Genomic DNA, 6414 nt, shown 5'->3' with positions numbered 1-6414 from the left:
TGGGTAGTGATGCAGAAGGCAGCTGAAGACGACTTGATTTTACACCAGATGGATGTGAAGACAGCCTACCTGCACGCACCCATTGATAGAGAAATATATATGGAACAACCTGAAGGTTACGAGAAGAAAGGAGAGAAGCTAGTGTGTAAGCTAGAAAAATCCATTTACGGCCTGAAACAGTCTGGGCGAAATTGGAACGAGATGCTTACATGACTAATCGAAGATCACTTCATACAGAACCCAGTAGACCCCTGTGTTTACACAAAGGAGTCAGGAAAAGTGATAATTGTGATTTGGGTGGATGATTTAATCATCACAGCAGACAACACTAGAAACCTAGAGCAGGTGAAAGGTATGCTCTCCACCAGATTCAAAATGAAAGACCTAGGTAGGTTAAAAAGAAAATTCTAGGCATGGACTTCGAACAGTCTGCCAGTTGTGTAAAAATAATGCAGAAGAGATATGTGAAAAAGATCCTGAATCGTTTTGACATGCAAGAATGTAGAACTAGGGAAACACCATGTGATCAAAAGCTAGACTACAATGAGGATGCTAAAAAATTTACAGATGTAAAAATGTACAGAGAAGCTGTAGGCAGCCTCATTTATTTGACAACATGTACTCGCCCTGACCTATGTTTTTTTTGTAGTGAGTAAGTTATCACAGCATTTTGTTGATCCCACAGAAGAGCACTGGATTACAGCAAAACATGTTTTTCGTTATCTCAAAGGCACAGCAGATAAACAGCTTTGTTTCAGAAAGAGCAGCGAGGGCTTAGGGCTTCAAGCCTATAGTGATGCAGATTGGGTGGCAGAAACCATTAAAAGGCTATAACATCTTTTCATCATAGAAAATACAATGACCAGTACTCAGTAACCATTGTCATTTAGTTATTTACGTTTACATTGACATTTTGTCATTTAGCTGAACGCTTTATCCAAAGCGACTTACAAGTTCTGTATAACAAGTCAGCAGGAAGGGTACAACTCTTACAGCTGAGTAACAATGTTCATCAAACAGTGCTGAAACTTGGGTGCTGCAGTGTTGCGTGCATAGTAGTAAAGACATATTAGTATAGTAGGAAGAGTGCATGATAGTATAAGACAGTAAGAAGGTCTGTATTTTTTTATATTTTTTTTCATTTCAGATATTGATTGAAGAAGGGTGTTTTTAGTCGATGGCGAAAGATTGGTCGGGTTTCGGCTGTCCTAACTGTGGTGGTAAGTTTGTTCCACCATTGTGGATTGAGGACCGAGAATAGGCGGCTTCTCTTTGATGACCCACCCAGAGCTTGGATAGGAGTGGGTCTGAGGCGGCCAGAAGATGTAGAGTGGAGGATGTGTAGTTAAAGACCATTGACCTGAGGTAGGCGGGAGCCGTTCCCTTCGCTGTGCGATATGCCAGGTCGAGGACCTTGAAGCGGATTTGTGTGGCGATGGGGAGTGATAGGTTTTTAGTTCATTGATGTCTGGTAATATCTTATGTATAATATGCCTGTGAACGTCTGTGTCTCTGCCTTCTCCCCCCTGCATGTGGCGTGACCTGCTGACCTCTGGCTGTAGGCTCCTTCCACACACACAGGGCCCCCTGTACATCTCACGCGCACACACACTCACGTACACACGCGCACACCCAGCTGTCGCTCCCATGAGTTATGGAGATGTTGTTCTCGAGACTAGGGGCCTCTCCCTGAGTTCATCTGGAACCAATTAGCCCCCCTTCTGAACAAGCACACACACAGCCTAGCACACACACACACCACACACACACCCATATTACACACACGGATACATACAGTACACACACACACCCCTCCCCTTCTCCTCTGTATAAATGACATGTACTGTGATGAATTCTGCCCTTCTTCTACTGGTGGCGAGGAGCGGAGCCCGTGCGGGCTGCAGGAGTGGTGACTGTTCTTCCTCTCTGTGTAATAAAAGCTCAGTTTGAAATACTCTGTCTTCCGCCCATCTTTGGTCGACTGGTCTACAACTATATCAATTAAGAATTCACGAGGGATAGGAAATCCCTAACAGGAGCCAGTGCATGTCCCTAAGAAGTGGGGTAACATGGGCTGACTTTGGTAGGTTGGAGATGAATGAATGAATGAATGAAAACTTTATTTAACAGATTGCAGAATGGGTACAATACAGTACGGCTCAATACATACAATTGTTAAGGGGATGCAGACCTGAGAAAGACGCTTGTCTTGTTTCCATCAGGGTCCCCCATTTTCAATTCATATAGACATTTATGACATACACAACATACATGACATTTATGGCATAGGGACATATAGGTATTTAGTACTGATACATTTGTGACATAGGCGGTATTCAAATATACAGTACTGTTACCCCTAGATCCTGACAGAGTATATACATATGATGGGGAGGGGACTGTACATTAGGAGGGGGTGGGTGGGTGGGAGGGAAATATACATACGGCGGGGAGGGAATATATACATGGAATATATACATGCGGTGGGGAGGAGACTGTCTATTAGGAGGTGGTGGGGGTTTTGGGCATTTACGGTGGCCAGTTTCGAATTGCAGCCTCCCGTAGGTGCTCTTTAAGGGCGGTTTTGAATGTGGGCAGGGATTCACATTCCTTTACAGCTTTGGGTAGGGCGTTCCACATTGTTGTGGCATAATTGCGAAACGTGTTTAGTCCCTTGTTTGAGCCGAATCTGGGTTTAACATGATTTGTTGAGCTTCCTCTGGTGTAGTGGTTGTGGTATTCACTGACCTTTGGGAAGTATTTTGACATGTACATGGGCACCCCGGTCGTATAGTGTATCTTGTAGACCAGGCCCATTGCAAGTTGCTGTACTCTGTCGTCTACTCTAAGCCATCCTAGGTTGGCAAAGTGGGCAGGGGTGAGGTGGGTTCTGGGGTTCAGGTCAAGTAGTAGTCTGACCAGTTTGTTTTGTGATGTTTGTAATTTTGTTTTAAGCGCCTTTGAGGTGCTTTGGTACCATGAGGTGCACGCATAGTCATAGTACCCTTGAATGAGTGCTCCTGCCAGAGTCTTCAGGGTATTCTTGTTTACCAGAGAGGAGATCCGGTACAAGAATCTAGTTCGTTGGTTGACTTTTTTTATTACATTGGATGCCATTTTGTCACAGGAAAGATTTGCCTCTAGGATGGAACCCAGGTAGGTAATTTCGTCTTTCCTTGTGACAATATTGTCACCCACTGTAACTGAGAATCCGTCGGTCTTGCTGAGTTTGTTATTTGAACCGAAGAGAATGGACTCTGTTTTGCCCATGTGTAATGATAGTTTGTTATCAGCGAGCCATATGCAGATTTTGCCTAGTTCCGTGCTGAGGGTTTTTTCAACCTGCAATTTGTTCTTGTCAGAGACCAGCAGGGCTGAGTCGTCCGCAAACAGGAACAAGTTGCAGTCACAGGCTGACGACATGTCATTTGCATAAATTAGGAAGAGTAGCGGTCCTAGTATGCTTCCTTGTGGAACACCACAGCTCACTGTGAGGGGGGGGGATAGAGTACCGTTTACCTCTACCATCTGTTCTCTCCCCTCCAGGTAGGATTGCATCCAGCTCACTGATAGGCTATCAAAACCAATTGCTTTTAGCTTGTCCATTAGAATGGAGTGATTGACAGTGTCGAAGGCCTTTTGTAGGTCCAGCATGACCATGCCGCAGTATTTGCCAGCGTCCACCTCTTGTTTGATGTGGTCGTTCAAATAGAGGAGGCATGTGTCAGTGGAGTGGGACGTTCTGAAGCCAGATTGGAATTCGTAGATTAGGTTTTTTTCCGCCAGGTACTTTTCGACCTGTTCGTAGACTATTTTCTCCATGACTTTCGAGATGGAGGTAAGAATCAGACAGGCGGCAGCGTTCTGGATGAGTTCAAGAGGCTTGGTGGTGGCGATCGGTAGACCAACAAGCAGTGCATTGCAGTAGTCGAGGCAAGACATGACTGTTGATTGGACAAGGAGTTGAGTGGCTTCTTTTGTCACGAAGGGGCGGATCCTTCTGACATTGTTCAGGAGGAATCTGCAGGTTCTGGTTGTTGTGGTGATGTGAGCAGAGAAGTTCAGCCGAACGTCGAGGACTACACCAAAGTTCTTGTTCTGAAGACGAATGTCAGCTGTGTCTGGGCTATTGACCAAGGTAAAAACAATTTACTTGTAATTGATAGTTGATAATACTGCACAATGGCTTAAAGGAACACGCCAACTTTTTGGGAAATTAGCTTATTTGCCATCTATCCTGGAGTTAGACAAGCAGATACATGCCCTTTTATTCTCTGTGCATGCATGCATTAGGCATTGGGAACAAACCGCAATACAAATTTAAAATGAGACATTTACGTTTTGTAGCAGATACATACTAAAATTCTTTTATGCCTAACTACTACTGCCTGGGTGCAGTGATTTCATGCATCACCTCAAAAGCCCCATTGTAACTTCCATCAATAAAACCAATGTGAGGGTGCGGCCGGGTAGCGCAGCGGACTAAGCGTCTGTCTACCACCGCAGAGACACTGGTATCGAATCCGGCTGTCAGTGGTCCCTCCGGCTTGGGTGGTCGTCATACTGACGCAATTGGCTGTGTCAGCGGGTGGGAAGCCGGTGGGTGGTATTCTGGTCGTTGTAAACAGCGACTCCTACAGGTCGGTCAGGGCGCCTGCACAGCGAGGGAAGGAACTGGGTAAGGTAGTGTGAGCCTCCCACGCGTTACACTTCCCCAGTGAGAGTCCTCGCTGTCAGGTGAAAAGAGGCTGCTGGCTGTCTCCTATGTATCGGAGGAAGCATCTGATAGACTTCAGGGCTCCCTAGACCGACCAGTGGGGGGCACATGCGCGCAACGACCTGGAAGGGGAGGGGGGAATTGGCATAACGACTAAATTGGGATGGGAGAAAAAATACAGAAAAATAGGAGGAGAAAAAGTGGATACAAAAATAATAATAAACCAATGTGACTAGTAGCCAGCGATAGGACACACTTTCATTGAGTGAAGTGGATATCATCAGATTGACTAGCTAATAGTATCTAGATAAATCACAACTTTATAATCATGTCTCGTGTTGTAAAGAGTTGTGATAATAGACAATCGAAGCCACGATTACATTTTTTGTTTCATAGAATTCCAACTAAAGATCCGGACCGGATGAAGCTATAAATGGCTACTTGCTCTGAACATAGATCCCAACACACCGACAGAAATAAGCAATAACCAGCATGTTTGAACCCGAACCATGATACTTTTTCTGAAGGATACGGCCATCCCATCCATCGGCATCACACACGGAGGAGAAAGTGAAACACTGCCAACCATGGCTGTGGTAAGTGTTCTGTTATGTTTTTAGATGGAAGGCAGCAGTGGTTCTGCTAAAGATAGTTCAGAGTATGTACAGTATCTGCTTAGAAAACTCAAATCTGGGGGCGCCAGGGTGGTGCACCACGTAGCTGTTGGGTGAATCCTGACCGTGGTCATCAACCCTCCCATGCTACACAGAGTCGGCCCATTATAGCCTCCACTAACAAGCTCAGAGGGAGATATACCTGCATCATGGAACCACACTTACCCAAGTTACACTCAAGACACAAAGGCTCCTCAGTCACATGGATGCTGTTTATGGAAATGTTTAATTCATTGTATACTTTTGATATATTTAGCAGATTTTTCAAATTATTTTTTGTGAGTTGCATATGGGTATCATCACATTAGTCACAATTCGATTCCTATCAAAATCACATTTAACTTTGTCACAAAATGCAAATTGGACCACAAAATAACCGTCTTGCATAGCTGGATGCACAATGGGCCTATCTCAAACCCTGCCCCCTTTTCCTGATCTTCCAATCAAAACTGTTGCTTTCGAGCATTTATCGGTATAATATGTGTTGTTCCACTGCACATAGGCATCTGAGTGTCATTACAACTGAGCTGATCCTTGATATTACATCTCCTGATTAAAAAAATAAATGGCAGCCACAAAAAGTCAGTTCAATCTGGGTGGCTTTTGGGATTTTGCCGACTGAAGTGCGTAGAGGACCCAAACCAAACAGCTTGGAGCACGTCCTGTTCTCTTTGAGCTAACAACCCTCGTAAGGCCTTTTACACGACTTCTGATTATTATTTGATTTATTCACTAGAAGTCCTTGCTCAACAATAAAACATATATTAGTTTTTTCTTGCTGTATATCATCCCATAACGTAATGGCACTCTACATGAAGTCTGTAATGCAATTCTCAGTTTGGTAAATAGCCACTCAAACATACTGTATTTTCTTCTCATAAACTGTCATTATAACTGAACTCTCTCTCACATAAATCAATATATAAAACCATCAGTTGGAATCTGAAGTGAGGAGCAGTCTATATCCACAAGCCGGCCACCGTAGGTCCACAAAAACACACCGGCTGTTCAAAGAGCTGGGAT

The sequence above is a fragment of the Notolepis coatsorum genome, assembly GCF_963971535.1.
Source record: "Notolepis coatsorum genome assembly, chromosome: 17".
In the NCBI taxonomy this organism is placed as follows: Eukaryota; Metazoa; Chordata; class Actinopteri; order Aulopiformes; family Paralepididae; genus Notolepis; species Notolepis coatsorum.
The sequence above is the reverse complement of the archived record's forward strand: the minus strand, read 5'-3'. Positions refer to the sequence as shown.